Source organism: Anguilla rostrata, chromosome 5, assembly GCF_018555375.3.
Source record: "Anguilla rostrata isolate EN2019 chromosome 5, ASM1855537v3, whole genome shotgun sequence".
Lineage (NCBI taxonomy): Eukaryota > Metazoa > Chordata > Actinopteri > Anguilliformes > Anguillidae > Anguilla > Anguilla rostrata.
The window spans coordinates 40,919,303-40,939,290 of record NC_057937.1 but is presented as its reverse complement, the minus strand read 5'-3'; the positions used below and the strand labels follow the sequence as shown (position 1 = coordinate 40,939,290).

The 19,988-nt window shown below is 39.5% G+C and overlaps 1 long non-coding RNA gene across 4 annotated transcripts in view; it reads left to right on the top strand.

Moving 5' to 3' along the window:
- The first annotated feature begins 2,486 nt into the window (after window positions 1-2,486).
- The window catches only part of LOC135255279 (uncharacterized), a 130,798-nt gene continuing 113,296 nt past the window's right edge, over window positions 2,487-19,988 (top strand). The window contains exons 1-2 of one of the 4 annotated variants that reach the window (XR_010330145.1): window positions 2,487-3,405; window positions 3,872-4,049. This is a non-coding gene — a long non-coding RNA (uncharacterized LOC135255279). The remainder of the gene's footprint in view (window positions 3,406-3,871; window positions 4,050-19,988) is intronic. The other 3 variants (XR_010330146.1, XR_010330144.1, XR_010330143.1) reach the window with 3 other exon arrangements.

The following is a 19,988-nucleotide window of genomic DNA, read 5'->3' as shown; positions in this document are numbered from 1 at the left end:
ACAGACAGGATCCCAGCAGAACTAATTATTGTTGTGCGCCATACAAATTGATGTCACACACATTCATAACTGAATGTGACCAAATTCTCATCTCATGCAATGAGCATGAGTCTTTCTGTAAATCTAGCTATATTACAATGTGGATAAAACCTGTGTACGTATATAGATCATGAAGTCACAAGGTTGTGTTGTTTGCTGTTTTTTATCTCCCCCTTCTCCCAATTTTGAATGCCCAGTCATATACCAGCACTAACAACTGGACTTAGCAGTGCAAGTATGTCTCAGACGTCACCAAACCCTACCTTGTGCTAGTATATGATGCATTTCATTTTTTATGATGACTTTTTAATGCTAAATCGAACGCTACAGAGAACTATTCCTGAATTTATGATGTGACCTAAATACGGGCTATGTGTAACAAGGAAGTGTAAAAACCTTGGTGTACACTCTAAAGGAGACACAGACTAAAGAACATTTTAACTTGCTTTATTCAGCAATCTTGATCTCTCTCTCTCTCTCTCTGTAACCCTGAACATCCCATGTCATCACTGACATCATGTACCAGACTCATTCTTGTATAAACCCCTTGGCCTGTTGAACCCCTTCTGTCATTATTCTTTTGATTAATTCAGATCAAGAAAATATTAATTCTGTTTCTATTTCTCACCAATGCTATGTTGTGCGACACGGTGGTGCAGTGGATAGTGCTGTCACCTCACAGTAAGAAGGTCTTACGGTTTAATCCTGGAATTTGCATGTTCTCCCTGTGTCTTTCATTTTTAAACAATGCAAATTACAGGCCTGAATTCAATCAACATGTGCCTTTAATACAACTTGTAAGTTCTGACATCTATATCAAAGTTAAAGACAGATGTTGATTAAATATATGCCAAGATTCTTTGGTTATCTTATAGCTAAAGGCTGGGGCAGACTGTCTGCTCCTTGTGAGTCTGCAGAGAGGATTATTCTTCCCCATGCCTTACAACTCAGGCTAATACTACTTCATAAGTCCAATTTTTGTGGAGGTTTGAGAAATCCTCCCAAACAGTCATAGTCTCTCTTGAGTCAAGTTGAGCTGGTTTAGTTAGCGGAGTTCTGTTTCTTCCCAGGTTCAACATGTCTGTTTCAACATTATAGGATCTTGCCGTTGACAGAAGTCCAACTGTTCCTGTCATCCAAACGTTTTGATCTAGACTTTTTGTCCTGGTTCCATGATCAAGCTCTTGTTGTTTTTTCTCTCTGTTTTTTAAAAAATTTTATCTCCTTTTTGTTTCTTTGAAGGGTTGGTGGTCATCCCACTGTGATTTCAGTGACTGTGGCATAACTGCCTCTGTTGACCTTGTCCTCCTCACCATCAGGAGTTGAGCTGGTGATACACTATTAAGAATTGGTATTGCTCTGTAAGCTACTAGGGCTTTCTTAAAGAAATGACTTGTTTGGGAGTTGCTTGACTGTACACTGCCTTCTCTGGTTCACCGTTTGTCTTGGGGTTTCTGGTATTACTCATCATGTGTCTGAAAGATTTGTAAAGTCATAGTCCAAGTTTCAGGAAATCCAAAGTTTGAAAAAACTTCTTTCAACCTTTACCCTGTTAGAGCTGTCATCATTTTGGACAAATTTGCTACTTCACTATATCTGAATCAATGATCTACAATGAGGACATAACACCTATTCTTCCACTGGAGCCTATCCGCTGCTACACTCAACCATTGTCTTGCCGAAAATAGCGTGAGCATTAGGGTTCAGTTTGGGCCTGTGAATATTAATACAAAAGACATGCCAGTCCGATTTTTGAGCCACTGTGCTCATTTTATTAATGCATAAGAATGCAGCATCCAACACAAACACAGGAAGGGCAGAACTGGGTGTGAGTGTAAGTTGTCTGCTCTTTTTATTACACAACCTGTCACCCAAATTTGAATCTGCACACAACAGCCTAACTCAGGGGTCCTCAATCTTATCCAGAAAGGGCCAGTGTGGGTGCAGGCTTTCATTCCAACCAAGCAGTTGCACACCTGATTCTACTAATCAGCCACTAGAGTCTTTGCAAAGGACCTTGATTAGTAGAATCAGGTGTGTAATTGCTTGGTTGGAACAAAAGCCTGCACCCACACTGGCCCTTTCTGGATGAGTACCCCTGGCCTAACTGGTATTTTAACAGTCCAATCCCAGACTAGTTACATCAAAACAAGGAACTAATTTGTGGTCATTACGCTACACAAACAAGCAGTGGCCAGCTAGTTAGTCAGCCGCTGCTACACTCCCCTCCATTGTCAGTTTAGTAAATCAAGAAACCTGTTGGGAACCATCAGGGTTAGGGTTAGAGAAGACCTAAGATATGTTAAAATCTAATTTAAAAAATGTATTAATTCCAATTTTATATTCATTCATCAATATAATTTTATATTAATTCATATGTTTAAAGAAAAACATTCAATCAAAAATGTTTCTAATACAAAATTAACATTTCCATCCTGCACAGTTTGAGTTGGAAAATGAAAGGTTAATACGGAATAGAGAAAAATACCCCGCTCTGTCCCTATCAGGATTTTACTTGGACAGTTGCTTGGTAGAAAAATCATCAGTGAGCTCTGTGATAGCTGGTCCCTCTGTAATTTTTCAGAAGGCCTTGCCAGAGGGGCCTTGCTAGATTCGGATTTGAGCCGCGTTTTGAAGTGATAGCAAACCTAACCAATCATGTTTTGGGTGGATTCTTTTATCGATGGAATTATGACGAGTTCCGCCAGCAAGAAGTCCTAACCGCGTCATCGGCGCGTAGTGGGGTGACGATCCTGTGTCCGTCTCTGTTCTGAATATCAATCGTAGCCAAGCTAGCAGTCATTGCCATTTTATTACAATGTCACCGAAGTACATTAAGTCGTTGTTTCCTAAACGTGGGCGGCATTTCGCTGTGGCATGCTAGGCCAGCTGCAATATATTTAAACATTTCTCAGTGTTTTAAATTATCGTATCGTCCGGCAATCGACGCTGAGAAGTGGGCACCTGGTGTAGATTATGTTAGCCAGCTGTTGGTTTATGGAGGAGAAATGAAAACAGTCATTTCATTCTATTCGAACAATCATTCGATCGATGCTTTCTTTACGAAAAGGGAGGAAAGTGATTCAGCTGGCCTGCCCTATAGCCAGTGTTCCTCAGTCGGGTAGTATCAGTGCTGTTTCTGGTTTTCAAACGAATTACGTTTAAATGGCTAACATTGATCGAGGACCGCAGAGAAAATTCTAAAGCCGGCAGTAGTGCTGCTATCACTAGATCGGTGTGGTGCCTCGCAGCTGGAGCAATCAAGTCGCAGCCACAATGCTAACCGCTCTGGCAGTGCAAGCTCCATTTAATGGATGATGCTAATTGATTACTTCTGGATTAAAGACCCTCAAGAGCATAAAAAAGGTAGGATTGGACTTTATTATTATATAATTTTGTTTTATGCATTACTTTTTAACCAGCAGCCTTATCTGCCGGGTTATGTGCCACTTACAATGTTACTATTTTTCTTTATTATTTGGCGTGTGTGAGTCGTTTTTTGAGGATGGTGCTAGTTGTGGTTGTTGTTGAGGCAGAGGGTTCCCTATGTTTTACTGAGAATTGGGGGGCTTTCTCGATGTTTTCAAGTGTTATCCGAGTTGATGTTGTCGTCTGACCTTGAACGTTTCACTGAACATTCAGCGTTGAAGCGTTGTCATTTTGTGGGCTAGTGCCGTTAGCAGTTGCTAGCCACGGGTTGCAATATATAAATTGTGCAAACCTGGGTTTTTAAATCTGTTTTCTTTGTAGCTATTAAGCCACATAACAGTTATTTCGTATTTTGCAAAATTGCAGTGTTTAATATATTGCTACATTTTGTTCTAATTTAAAGATATGTCGACCGCTTCACTGATTTCCTACGGAATCACTTTCCCCATCGCGGGTTGGGCCTACAGAGTGTATGACGTTTTTGTGGGCCAGTTGGTCTAAGCTACTAGCTGGCGTCATGGCGAGAAGTGTGTTGGTATTACGTCCAGATCGACGAAGAAAGCTGTTTTCATTACACACAGGTAATCTTTTGCAAAGCAAACAGCCAGGTAAGCTTTTACAAAGCGAACAGACTAGAAGTAATACGTCATTGCATTGCTCCGTTCCTTTTGGAGGTGGTAGAGGACTTACTTGCACTTGTGCAAACCTGAAATGCCTACGGTAGCCGCTTTACATGCTAAGCTATTTAAGTTATTGTCCGTGTGACATTCACCAAGCGTTACATTTATGGACACTATCCCTACTTTATTAACCTGTAGTGTACACTGTAAAAACGTTTATTTGGGTGTCAGAATAATTCGACCTGGGTGGTGTTGGCTGGTCAAGGAAAAACCGAACCGGGTCCATCATGTAGTAATTAATGTGCAAAAAAGCTAGTCCTGTGAGTGGCTTGCAGGACAGTTTAGCACTGTGAATTGATTAAATACTTTTTGCGTTAAATAGACCTGTTGTGTTTGATTATGACTAGATTCGTCTGTGCGTATTAAACTTGATCGCGCAACTACTTGTTGTTCATATTATTTTAGACCTCAGGTTAGGTGTTTCAGAGTTCTGAGTGTAACCACGTTTGTTCGGGGCGGCTGGGCGGGCGGCGGTTGATGGCGCATAGGGCCTAGGTCCAGGTGTCACGGTTCACTACTGAAGGCAACACATACTTGGAGAACAAATAGTGCATCTATAGCAACCGCTGGACTTATTTTATAAAGCACAAATGCATATCTACAACAGCATACACAGTGCATAGACAGCTGTTTATAACTTAATAATCAACACCGTACAAAGGTAATTAATGTAGAAATAATCAACATTATTTTCCTTGAAATCACAAGGCACAAGTTAAATAAATAAAGGGTTCCCACTCAATACAATGTAATTGGGTCATTATGTGTATGCAGATTAAGGTAATCAAAATGGAGATTAGTACAAAGAACTTTGCAAGTTCTTCTGAATAGTTCAAACAAATGCTTCCATTCAAGTTTCAAACATTAGTGCAAGGATCCATGCATAAAATACCATGCTCTGTGAAGACAAATTCAATACTACTTTTGTGTACATGAGCTTGTTAGTGTTGCAATTTTGCCAAATTCTGTTTACTACTGAAATTGTGTTTGGTTTGGGTCTATTAGGCTGTATTGTGATGTGATAATAGTGAAATTGTATGTGTACATTTGTACGAAATATTTTTTTTTTGTTATTGAATTGCCGGGCATGTTTTTAAATATGAAATAGCCTTGATCTTCTTGAGACAGACACTTGTTTGGATGAAAACACATTTTTGTGATCACCAGTCACCACTGATGTCAAGTTCATCAAAACTGAAAAATTAAGGATAGCCACTTTAATATCACAGCACATTCAAATGATTGTATAAAATTATTCATTTTTAATGTGGACATATCAAACCACAAAATCCACAAAACAAAAAGTGACCTCAATATGCTCATTTATTCAGCTTCTCATTTGTACTGTAAAAATAATTAGGCGCATCACCTGTGTTTAGCTTTCTCCATCTGAACTGAATGTTCCCAGAAGATAAAACTTTCAACTGGAATATGTTTTTCAAAGATTTCTGGGAGATTTCACTGTTCTAAATCTGAAGTTCTATTACAGAAAAACCTCTAAGACTGAAAGTTCTTAGAAGTTCTAAGACCGAAAGAGTGAGTTAGAGACTATTTGAAATGTCGGGGACCTCTCTGACCTTAGCAGCCTTGACACTTTTTTTTGATACATCAGACAACTAAAAATTATTAATCAGGGAAGCTGACTGAAGGTTTTGGATGGAGAAAGCAGCATCAGCTATGCACATTCACAATCCAGAGCTAAAACTGTTATGCCTTCATAAATCATATAAAGGGGAAATATTTTCTGGATAACTATTGACTGATATCTAGTTATGATTGTTGTCTTTGAGTGACAGACAATTTCTTCTGGTGAACTTGCTCATAGCCTACCACTGTCACTTGTGATTGAGTAGCTTGTTTTGTTTGACCATAGGGATGTTGTCTGTTCTCTCTCTTCTCCCCTCCCCCCCCACAAACATCAAAGGAAACATTGTTGGAGCAATTAAGTCATATTGCTGGTCTTATCTCGATACAAACCTGGGGTGTCCTGGAGTTTCCTCTGCTTTGAAAGTATTATTAATTTAGGAAGGAAACACAGAACACCCCAACTATAAGGGGCCAGAGGCTACATAACGTGGCTGTAGAATGCACACAGATCCTTGTTCCTTTTGATTTTAAGTTTGCAGTCTGCAGAAAGCAGTCTGTGACATTCGTCTGTTTGAAAATCTTAATGTTTACATGGATAATGGCTGTTTGAGCCTAACAGTAGAAATCTTTTTTTTGTAGAAGCAGCACTTGTGTTGTTGTAAACTTGTAAGTACAACATTTAAAAATACTGCAGCGTGTCCATAGTATTAAGTAAGCCAACAGAATTCAACACAAATGTCGTTTGTAAACAATGCTGTCAGCCATCATCTGTGCTTTATTTGGTGTTAATTACTTTATCAACTTATATGATTGAAGTCGTGCAAATAGGATACGGAGGCTATCACAACCACTAGCTGTTGGAGGACTGAAGTACCATTCGAGAAAAGAAGGGGATATAAACTGTTGGCCCTACCTATAGCATATCAGGCAATTTAGCTAGAGAGCTGTAAAGCACATTGAGAGCTTGCGCCCAAGCTTTTACTATTGCGGTTTGTTATAGGCCTAATTGTAGCTGAAAAGATTAAAAATACCTAATCAAAGTCATTATCCTCTAAATCAAACATGTTTGTTATGATAATGAGTGGTTGAATCTCAACATGTGCGCCTGCGGTAGTTTCTCAAGAATGCCCAGTGAACAGGAAAATATAAGTTTTAGGGAGTGTTTTTGCAAATATTAGATAAAAGATAATTGGTTTCTTTGATTGAAATCTCAAATCTGCATCAGATCTGGTGCCAAATCTTGCTTGTTTTGTCCCAGTGATTTTTTTTGGAGGAGGAGCAAATGTGGGAAAATATCATTTTATAAATTTAATATTTTGCCAGCTTAATTTGGACCTGTTAGACAACCCAAGTGGCCAAGCATTTAATAAAACTTGAAACAAATTTGTGAGGCCCTTTAAAATTCCTCAGAATGTAGTATTGATTGGGCCTCATTTTTTTTGTATGGGATCACAATGGACACCTAGATCTATTGCGTACATAATTTAGTATACAAACACAACAGGAATTCCCTGACCTACACACAGACAGATATTGTCTCAGTGGGGACCCTGAGAGGTTCAGCAGCAGTCCGTGTTCTTGTTTTTCTTCACTAGCGCATACCCAGAGAGGCTTCTCAATGGACTGCCTTCTGACAGTGCCCAGATTATGCGTATAAATTAACTGCTTCTGCTTAGATTTAAAGGACATACAAGGATGAATGAATGTTTGTGAAAGCAAGAGAAAAATGGTCAGAGAGAGAGAGAGAATCAGTCAGGAGTTCAGTTGTAAATCTGCTTTTGCTTTTCTACTGATACTTTCTGAATTGAATTGCTTTGATGGTCTTAGTATGTTATGGTAGGAGCTATGTCTCCTGTGCACACTGACTGAAGCATATACATGACTACATTATCACTTTGCTGTGTTAGGACATGTCATTCTGAGGTCAGCGTCATTGCCGGCATTTTCCACTCTTTCCAGTATGATTTCACTCTCTAAACAAACTCTGCCCACACATTTCAGCTTGCCTGAAAGACATCTCAAGCGGGACGACAGACTGTCTCTTGGAGACTAAGATGCGAGAAGATTTCAACTGCGAGAAGCTAAGGGGTAACCCTGGAAAACCATGTTTTCTTCCTCTTCCATGTATCGACAGTGAGCCTGGTGTCAAGATTCTTTACCCAGCTCCTAGTCCAAGCCCTGGAATTTTAATGTCCAGACTACTGAAATCTCCTGCTCACTAATTTCCCTGCCTGTGCTACTAAACCCCTTCAGTTAATCCAGAGCACGGCTGAACATCTTGTCTATGTCTACAGTCTAACCAAGTGTGCTCATATCACACACCTCCTCATGTCATTTCACTGGCTTCCTGTTGTAGGTCTCGGTGTAAAACCATGGTACTAGTTAGAATTGCTCAAAAAATGAAATACACATGGCCCAATTTAGGTTGATACAAAAGGAGTGAACACATTACTTAAGGGATTTTCAGGTTTTTATTTCTAATATAGGCCAATTCTGAAGACATATAAATACTTTTCTTTTTGACATTGCAGATAATTACTTATATGAGAGCAGAAATAATCAGTGGAGTGTGGGGGAACTTCTAAAGGCACTGTAGTTATCATCCAGCATAGATTTGTCTGGGTCTGGGGCATATTAGATTTCCTTCAATGAACTGGTGAAACCATAATTTTAAGTGCTTTGAAATCTAGGAGTTGCTGTAAGTAATGTCATATTCTATTATTGTAAGGTTATGTCTGCTGTCAAATTAAGTTTCTTTAAATTGCAAGCAGTCTCCATGGCAACTTCTGGAAGTCAACATTCTATTCACAGTGACAGTAAGTATTAAGTTGAAACTAAATAGGTTACCAAGGTGATCAACATGTATGAATTTGTCATAAGGACTATCTTTGCATTCACTAGTGAATGGTAGAGTAAAGACTGCTTATTATTTTTTTTTATATAGTTGAGTCTCATAACCTTATGTTAACACATTGAAAAATACTATTTTCTAAATAAAATATACAGTAGATAAATTAATTACAAATTGCCCATACCTGTAATCTCTGATCCTACACACTTGTCAGTCGATCCAAAAATAACTCATTGTTGTAGCTATGCTGCCAACTGCACCATCGGTGTCATTTGAGTACCCTCAGCTATAACACATCAGGGAGCGGCCAGGAATAATAGTAAACTTTGGGGGAAAAAAAAAAAGAGACAATGTTAAAGCAGGGGGTACCCTTTGTGAATGCCACACACAAAAAAAGGTGAAAGGCAGTTCTCTTTAAAGACATTATATGTGGGACAACTAAGACAGTGCTTTTTGATAAATGAACGAACTTTAAGAAAACATTTTAGTGCCACACAGAGGGACTGAATATAAACTTCATAGTTGTGTAGGTTCACAAAGACAAAGTGTATGGTTACATGGTAATCTCTGAAAGTTTCTTGTTTCAGTCTTGATTGCACTTCCTATAAGAGGCTATTGTCCTAAAGGCCTGAGACATAATGCTGGAACACACAACTTCTTTTATTTGGAATTCTAGTCTGCTTTATGGACGAGATGGTAACAAAGGCTAGGCTTCTTGTCTTTGAGATCAAAAAAGTATGAGGCATTTTATACTCCAATGAAGACACACAATAAAACTAACTTAATGAGACCCTTTGAACAATTCTGGTATGCAATACCATATATACCACCCACCCACTGACAATATGAAAAACTATGAATGTGAATGGGATTTCTAAACATTTACCATTCAAATTTAATATGAAAATAGGAAGAAAACATAAGGTCTGGCCTGCAGCGCTGGTATCTAACATCATTGCTGTGCTTTCTATTACTCGGTTTTCAGCATAAGTAAAATAGTGACTCGTTTCAAGATGTTTTTTCTGTTTATATTATGAAAGATAATACCACGATGCTAGCAGAAGAGTTCATGTTATACAGCAGAGTTCATCTGCCAAATGACAGCCGTGATGTACAAAGTGGCCATTGGTGTAATGAACAATCCTAAAAGTTCTGCTGACCAGCCTCATATGCAAAACAGTGCAGAGGGCAGGGTTCCTGTTAACACGTCCCCAGGGCATGTTTCTAGGAGGGCAGCACACTGCAACAAGGGAAGCTTATTTACCGTGTGATCCAGTTTTAAATGCTAGGGGATATTTTTTTCCATTTTTCAGCGTGACAGCAGTGAAGTGTCCACAGAAAGATTATAATGTGTGGAGGAGTCAGCCGACCATCATTCTCATTTAAACAGCAGGTACTTAAATGCACAGCATCATGCCTGACTCAGTGCCTCATGACCAGTGGGATCAAGTGGGCGTACTGAGGCTAGAATAAGAGGAAATCTGTTCCGTGGGAGCAGTGGCTTGGGTCCGGATTTCTGGGCCACTTTATAACGACAAAAACAAAACTGTTCAAAAAGCAGCAGAACTAGCAGTGGCACTGGTAAATGATTTTCTGCATCAAGCATGAAAAAGCTTTTCAACTAAGGGCATAATTACAGGGGGGGAAAGGGGGGAACAACCACCCCCCCCCCCCCATATAATGAAACAACCCCCCAATAATAGCCATAGTAATATTTCAGTATTTGCCAATAGGCTATTGTTAAAGAAACAGAGTGCGACAATGTGTACTGATTTTGGGATGTGCTTACTTCTCAGTTGTCGCTATTAGAGGTTTGATTATTTAAATTTAACCTTTATTTACCCAGGGTAGGTTTGCTGAGCACGGATGCTCTTTTGCAGCGATGCCCTGCTTCACACTCGTATACATTTACACCAGGGAGCTGCCCATTATACAACCACAATCCTCTATTGTTGGCCACTGAGCAGCTCCACTGGAGGGAGAGAAGATTTTGTAGCCAATTAAATCAAGGGATGATTAGGTGGCAAGTTTTTGCGAGAGCCATATCTGGGATTTTAGCCAGGACACCGGGGAACCCCCTACACTTTTGCAAATAGTGTCATGGGATCTATAATGACCACAGTGAGTCAGGACCTCGGTTTAAGGTCTCCTCCGAAAGACGGCATCTCCTACAGCACAGTGTCCCCGTCACTGCGCTGGGGCATTGGGGTTTATTTGACCAGAGGGCCAGAGGGAGGATTGCCCCCTGCTGGCCCACCAACACCACTTCCAGCAGCAACTCAGTATTCCCTGGTGGTCTCCCATCCAAGTACTAACCAAGCCCACACTTGCTTAGCGTCAGCCAGTCGGCCGGAGCAGAGGTGGTATGGCTGCTGGTAAATTAAATACCCCAGCTTATCATTGTATTTCAGGTTGTTCCTATAGCAGCCGGCAACAAGCCCGTTGATTTATTAATTAATTTAATAAATGAACATTTAAAAACTTTTTACTTTTGCTTTCCTTTAAGTTTTCCTTGATTTTAACACTTGCCATGACTGTCCCGCTTAAGCAATATTTCAGTGAACCAGCCCTCGATCAAATCTGGTATTATCCTTAAATTGACCGGGCATTGTAATTTCACCATTGTTCTTTTTGAAATATTTCTCCGAATGATGCCTGGGCTCTAGGGTTCAGTTATTTGTGTCTATGCATTCAACCCATATTCGTCTAAAAGTAAAGTAAATAAATAATAGTTTCTTTGTCCACATTAACATAGTAGTATTGCCAAGGTTCAATGTTTTTAGAAGTGCTAACTAACTCTGTAGCACAGGCTACTTAACTCCAGGACCTGTGGAGTGTAGTTTCTGCAGGTATTTGCTACAATCATGCATTACACCACCTGAGCTTATATCCTGGACTAAAGAGGTAAATTAATAATTAGTGAAATAAGGTGGTGTAGTAAGGGCTGAATTGAGACTACGTAGACCTCGGGGCTACAACAGCCTTTAGCCTTCAGCCCTACCATCCCCTCCCCATCCCCCTTCTCCCCCCCAAAAAATGAATTAAAAAAAAAAAAGCATAAGTACTAGGTTAGAATTTCGGCCTAAGTTACTTACAATTACAGTGTAGCGAAATCAATAACGGCTCACACCTCTGAATTCTTGCTGAAATCAGACAATAGCCTACCGAACATGAACGCAGAACCAATATTTTGCTCATAATATGTGAACCTATGGCTTCACAACAAATGGCTCACACATGAACACATCAATTATAGCTTGCAGTTGCAACTCAACAATATAATCAGCAGCACAATAATATGGTATATACCATAAGAATCCACAGTGAGTCAATTCCAAATGAAAATGAATTGCAGCAATAAGGGCAGGCCTACACAGCGGAGAAGCTTGCTTAAAGGTCCAATGCAGTCTGATAGGCCTAATAATCTAAATAATGATGTTGCATTAACAATCCATGTAGGTCAGGTTTTTAATGAAACGAGGGGTAGCCTACTGATTTTGAAGCAATTCTTTCTTGTTTTCTAACTGGGAAGTTTATATCACATGACTGAAATCCAAGGTGCATAACAAGTCATTCTAAGATTTGTGAGCGAGACTGCTCAGCCTTTCTTGTCCCATGATGTTTTCATTTTGTTCTTTATCAGTGACACTGATGCATTAATCATAGGCAAAGTTAAATAGGTTCTCAAGGCAATGTCAACATTTGGTAAAACGTGTGTAACACTTTTCCTTCTGAGTTTTAAAAGTTCCCTTGTGCCTTGTTGTGGCTCATTTTTGGCTTCCTGCTAGCTTGCTAGCATGAGATAAATTTGACTTCAGCAGGGAATTCTGTGTGTGTGTGCTAGCTTAACAAGACCAGGTTAAAACCTAGTATATGGCTGGACCTAACATGTGATCCGGCCGACCAATGGTGTAAATTCATCACTCAATCAGTCAGTCACAGACATGAGCGTTTGTAGGGCTGGCCCCACTGTTGCGGTCCAGCCAAAAATGTCGACTTGTGATTACAGAAGATGAAATGTATGATGAAGAAAACTTGTTTTACATCAAACAGCTGTTCGGTGAAAATGTGTGTGATATTTATTTAATTTTGCTATGATTTTGCAGTGACAGTATAGCTGTAGTGTAAGGATAATTTAAGGATAATAATTTACTCTGAGATTTGCAGGCATGAGATTTAACCTAGTTGTGAATTATTCTTTGTATAATAAATAGCCTACCTGTGTGGCTGGAAATATGAGAGTATGCCACTTCGGTCTTAAAAAAACAAACCTCTTGCTGGTGTGTGGATAGAATCATTTTTCGCTGTGAAAATGTATCATGCACATGTTGCACTGCTGTCCAGTTTTCTTGTCGCTGACATTTTAATTTCTAATCACTTTTTGTGACAAAACGTTGCTACTATCTCATCTCAAAGAGTCCAAAAATGCAAACGAGAAATAATGATGATGCATCTGACGTCATATCGCTGAGTCTGGCTTTAAATAATTTTATTTGATTTTCATTTTGGGGCCAGTGTGTGCCCCCTAAAGTGTGGGACCCCTGGGCAGTAGTTCATTGGGATAAGAAGGCACTGGGTGTAGTGCATGGGTATAGCAAATAGGCCTACCTGCAGTCACTTTGGCCCACAGAGCCTGGAGTTCAGTAGTGCTGCTTTAGCAGAAAGCTAGTTTGCAATTTTATTCTATTCTGTTGGGTTGGCTAATTAAATTTTAAATGTATAAACTACTGAACTACTATAAATCATTGTAGGTACAAACATTACTTCCAAAAAAGTAGATTGTCTGGTGGCTTTTTCAAAGAATGAAAGAATTTTGCAGCTTTCAGTGTCTGCACTGTGAAAGTTAAAAACAAAAACAAAATGGAACGAAAAAAATCTGCATTTCACATGCCGCTACACTTGGCTGCATGATGTGCTTCTGCTTCCTCTCTATAAACAGTAATGACTTCAATTTTGTGTGGACACTTATCAGTGTGGGGGGTTAGCATCACACCAAGTGCTGTTGCCACAGCCACTGGTTCGTTCCAGAGTTTTAAATGAATTGGAACGGCGATCCTCTCCAAGCAAAAAGAGTACAGTTAGTATTAATGGGGCCAGGAAGTAGGAGTGACCTTATCAACAGGACTTGGCCATGGAGTGAGAGGTGCTAAAGGATGGCTCAGCGTGGTGCAGGCATTGCAGAAGATGAGAGAAGCCATTTCAGAATATTCAGTCAATGTAGAATATTCCACTCTCATCACATTGCACCTTTTTCATGCCATGAGCTCCGTTCTCTTTGCTATTCACAAAATTACATATATCTCAAAGGCTGGCAAAGTGGGACATGGCTACACTTTAAATTAAGGGGCACAGCCTCCAGTGGCACTGTTTCATTTCTCTTCAATATAGGGAGATCATTTATTTATTTATTTTAATTTTAGCTTTATTTCAGGAGATTGAGAACATGAGGTAAAGCTAGAAAGGTCAAGTAGAAGTCTCTAGCCATCAGCACACATCTTTTGAAAGAGACTTTGATGCATTAGAACTAGGCCTATATGTAATTTTGTCTATGCTGGAGTTAAACTTTTTTTAAAGGATAATTTTCAGAGATTAATAATTCCTACTTTGCTTAAATAAAAATTACACCATTAACGTTATCTTTGTATGTCTGATTAATGTTAATACTACTCATTAATACTCAGATGTGGATGAGATTTATCAGAGGTCATTACAGCTATGTTGTCACCTCCTCTTACCTGGCTACCTACTCTTCCTCCATTCTTTCTCAGACCATTGCCCTCCTAGAAGGCAGGACAGAAAGCTCTGTAGTTCCGCTAATGGAATTTACTGCCCAACAGCCTCCCTGTTCACACAAACCACTCTCTTGCCATCCAGTGTGCATTCATAAGGGCCTAATCTCTGCACAATACTTATAAGGCTTTACTGGGTCATTCCAAAATAATGAGGTCACCTTAGTATAGTCATTAAATACAAAAAAAAACTCCCCAATTTCCAAAGAGAAACATTCATGTAAATATGCAAACACATACATAATCCCAGGAAACAACTTAACCTCGCGCTCTCACATTCATTCATTAATTTGAGAAGGATTTAATTATTTCCATTTATTACCATATGTCTGACCCAGTTGCGTCTGCACAACGGAAGATAGCAATTCATTTTCATCACCACCACATAGATTATCCCTCAAAGTGTAACAATAAGAAAACATACAGCCTTTTGAGCTTCCATATCGCCGTGTGGTAAATCACATTTTTATGCCTCTGTAGCCGTGATTACAGCAAGCCAACATTTCTCTTCACAAGCAGGTTTATCTCCTGCAGAGCCCATCTGTCCATGCGGAACTGTTTTTGGACTTGCGGTGCCATTAATACATCTTGTATTGTGGAATGAGTTAAACGCAAATGTGTCAAATTTATAGGGAGCTTGGTAATCGTGCCAGAAAGGAACGGGCTCTACCAATTCAAGTGAAAGCTTAACTAGGCTCAAAGTTTTTCAAGTTTGCAATGTCCTATAGTGGTGATATTTAGGAATGCAACTTTTGTTTTAAAAGTGGTAATGAACAGATCATGTAATTTTGCAGATAAGCATTTGTCCTGTTAGGTATTAGGTTATTGTATTTGGTTAGGCCTTCCTAAGTATGGCAGGGGGCTTCAAGGATAGTGGAGCACGCTTAATTTTGCCCAGTGCGAAGCAATACAAAGCCCAAATGCAAGCGTATTTGTAATTTGATCTTGTGTACTGATAAAAGCTTAGTCTACCTTTGAAGGTTATACTTCCCCCATACATTTGTGCATGTGGGATGGCATTGAGAGGGGTTTGATTATGAAAATAACCGGGAAAAGTGTGAGTTTCACCTATTTTTGCCTGGCGCAGTTAACTTATAGGCCTACTTTTCTTTACTACCAACAAATCAACCATAAGCATTATCACGGTGAATATTTTGTGATTGTGAGTATTTTGTACCAGTAGGTTACATGACTTGTAACTGTTCTTTGGTTAGCCAGTGAATCTGCAAGTCATGCTATTGGAAAGGTACTCCAAACAATTCAGCTGAAGAACTAGAGATGCCTAGCTTTGTTTTCTCATTTCATTTTGTTCATTCTGACAGTTAACAATTGTGTTTGGGAGATTGGTAGAAAAGAAAAACAAATACGGGTGATCAGAATCCAGCTAATAATGAATAACCTAGCAGCTTACCTGGTAAAATAGGTGTTTTTACAGGGAACAAAGTCAGACAAATATAATAATGCAGTTATAGCCTTTTCACTCCTACTGCTAATTATGTAAACCACCCCTTTTCTGCCACATTTCACGTTGTTCACAGTGGGCAACCTTGCTCTCACTGGGATAGATAAAGAAACAGAAAAATGAAATTTTGACAGCCTTGTACTTGCGCCACTCTATATCATTATGAGGAGCAATGGGGTTTGTGTCTTGCAATACAGCCCATGTGAGATTTTTGCAAGTAACAAGTTGAGTTGTATTTTTAAAGGGAAAACAAGGTTGAAAACACAGAAATTTATTTTCATGGTAAAATACATTTTTGAGGGGAAAAAAAACCAAATTCATGTGAAATTAAGTATATTATATTTAGGCAACCACATTAACAAGGCACAAGTTCATGATGCACACTAGTATTAACAATGAATGATCATTTTCATTTGAATGTGTTCTAATCAGTATAGCCTTTCCACATATTAGAAACCTAACACATTTATGTACAGGGGGAAAATATACATTTTGTTCAAACACAATTGTTAATTTACACCGATCAGCCACAGCATTAAAACCACTGACAGGTGAAGTGAATAACATTGATTATCTCATTACAACGGAACATGTCAAGGGGTGGGATATATTAGGCAGCAAGAGAACAGGCAGTTCTTGAAGTTGATGTGTTGGAAGCAGGACAAATGGGCAAGCGTAAGGATCTGAGCGACTTTGACAGGGGCCAAATTGTGATGGCTAGACGACTGGGTCAGCGCATCTCCAAAACGGCGGGTCTTGTGGGGTGTCCAAGGAAGGACTACTGGTGAACCGGCGACAGGGTCATGGGCGCCCAAGGCTCATTGATGCGCGTGGGGAGCGAAGGCTAGCCCGTCTGGTCCGATCCCACAGAACAGCTGCTGTAGCACAAATTGCTGAAAAAGTTAATGCTGGCTATGACAGACAGGTGTCAGAACACACAGTGCATCGCAGCTTGCTGCGTATGGGGCTGCGTAGCCGCAGACCGGTCAGAGCCGTTTTGGCGGCATGAGGGGGACCTACACAATATTAGGCAGGTGGTTTTAATGTTGTGGCTGATCGGTGTATACCCACATGTCTAATGCTTTTTATGGTGTCTCATTGGTTGCTGTAGATTGTTGAGGGTCCACCTAGTCTGCTGAGGGTGGTGCCCTTTTTCAGGTGTGTGGAACATCTGGCCACATGACGTTGAGGTTCTCATACCAAGACATCGACACACTGATCTTAGGCCTTTCTGCTATCTTCCATCACAAGTAAGTGCAGAAAGATCTTTGCCTTGTGGAAATGAGACTCCCAGCTGACAGAAAATGAAAAAGTCTTTGGTGCAAAGCCATTTTTTTTGGTGCAAAATGTCTTTGGTGCAAATTTCATCACAGGGGCAAGAGCTGAATTTTCAATAGCCTTGGTATATTTTTTTGCTTAACTAAAGCTCAGAAATAGAACTACTCAACAGAGAACTGTCTGTACTGGGAACAGGAAGTCCATTTCACATTCAAAACAGTTGGTCAGCTCTGAAGTCACAGAGTTTATTCGGTTTGGTATGCATTCTTTCCTGTTCTTTGAAGAAGATTTTGTCATATTCCAGAAGAGTAGTAATCTGAATTATCATTCAAATGGTATTATGGTCAGAGTTTCTACACAGCCCAACTTTTTCATACAGGCAGAGAGGACTGGAGATATTCCACAGAAAATGTCCCCTATTCATCTTTAATGGAAGTGTCCGTGGCATATGAATAAAGCAATGTTTTGTTGGCATGCCAACTACAATTATGCAATTAAAAACCTGCTGCCCATGTGTCGAGTCTAAGAATAGCAATAGTCTCCAGTAATATTATCTTTTTTTTAACATGTTTTCATCCCTTCGTCTCAATGGTAATTTACTGAGGAGGGTCTGGCCAAGTTGAAAGCTGGCCAATCTACTGGAATGGCTTCCGAAGATGTTGCGCATGTGTTTAATTTAGCAGACTTTTAACTGTATTGGTGCTTGAAAACAGGTACTGAATAGGTACTTGAAAGGCAATAATGCTGTAAAATAATGTATCTTATAGCAGAATGTTTTATTCATGGAGAGTAACAACTGAATGACATGTAAGTGCATACATTTGTATCTTGTAAATGCTCTGTAATAGCTGACTAATGTTGAAAATATTCTGAATGACAAGGATATCCATTCTTCACAGATATTAAAATGATAATTTGGTCTGGTCATAATAATGAAAAGAAATGGATCCAGATATATTGAACAGCTGATAGTACTGTAGTAGCATGGCTGTGCAGACGTGTGATTACAGACCGGGGAGGGGGGACTGCAGTTGTGGTCCCAGGTGTGTGTGGGGGGGGCGTATTGACTGTCGGCTACCATGGACGCAATGCATGGATCTTCCTTTGTCACTAGGTGATCGCTTTTGTTATCTATCCATAGAGCCTGCTCAAAATAAGAAAGGGCACCTTCAGCCAAAAAGGCACTTTTACTGTCTTAGGGCAGGGGGTAGTAGCCTATATGCTTCATTATATGTTGGTGTCTATCTCTGCACATGCCACCATAGTAGTAGAGGAAAGAGTAATATATATCATATAGAGTAATTGTGTATGATGTCCACTTTACAGTACAGTTAGCGCTTGCCACTACACCTATTACTGAATAAGCAATCGGCATGCTTAAAGTTGGTAAAAGTTAACTCTAGACTGGAAAGTGGTGGGATTTGGTCTCAAACTACATTTGCAATTCGCTGACCTTGAATTCACTTCACTATTAAAGCAAAAACATAACCGGAGAAATCTCAAACTCCTGGAAACCGCCACATCTGGTGAACATACCTTTCAGTACTGCTTCAACCTCCACATAATTCATTTGGTAATCACATTGAAAAGTCACAACATTATATTTGCCAGTTCACCTCGTCTGAGTGTCCTCAGATTACATCACAGAAACTGTTAAATCACATTGTGTAGTTAAACGGCTTTTTGTCTAGCACAGTCATCCAGTAAAATGTTAATTGTAGTTTAGGCCATAGGGGCATATTATTCATATTTTGTTGCCTGAGGCAGTACACAGTAAAATGTGCCGTGTTAATTTCAGCTCTACAAAGTTTATGCGAGTCCACTCTGGCCATAGCTGGACTCGTATAAACTGTAAGAGTTGATTTAACAGTGAACATTTTACTGTGTAGTGTGTGTATAAGTGCAGGGTAATATAATGTATAAGTAAAGGGTAATAAGTGCATCCAACATCCTTTATTCAACTTTTTAAACATATTTTATTTGTAACTAACTTTTTCAAACTTAACTCTCAATTTTAGAACTGCCCAGGGGGGTTCAGGTTCTAGTTCAGGAACCTGGACTCTTGAGGACTGGACCACATGCAGAGGGCACAGGCAGACTCTAGGCACCCTGTGGGTCAGAGAAATCACTCTTGCACCGGCAAACACACTGCTAACTTGCAATTAGACATACAAAGTTGAAGGCCAACTTATCATTTAAATGTACATGTTCAGAATGCACAGCATTTAACAGTGGGACATGGTTATGCAACCACCATTACATGGATACCCGTATGAAAAATTACTAGATTGTTTTATGCACATCAAAAAAGTTGATGTATCCACGGTGATCATTTTTATTAGGAAGTCATAAGTGAGCTCATTTGTAGCCTTGTGTTTTGCTAGAAAATATTATACCAGCCCCATTTAATGTCAAAAAGAGGACACTCCAACTACCAACAGTGTATACACATGAAATTACCTCCACTCCCTGTTTCTCTATTGGAATACTTATAGTTTCCTAAGTATTTTACAGACATATCTCCATGGAGGGACACAGCAAATTTGATGTCTATAAGCTGCAAACAGTACTGGGAAAAGAATAAAGTACATTTTCATTCAAGTTTCCAGGCCACAGTCTCTTCATAACTGAAAACTTATATGCAGATGAAACGTTATACAAATACTGAGATCAAAAGGGAAACTGCAAATGAGAAAACAGATGAGCTCATCCAAAAAGTTGTTAAAGCTTGTGCAAAGTACATTCTTTGTTTTTTTTTGTTCAAATGCAGTATTTATTTATTTTTGTTATGCTCTGCTTTATGTTGTAACAGTTTGGTGGTTTCAGAATTTTTGGATTGAGGGCCACTCCAGGCAACCCTCTAATCTTCATAA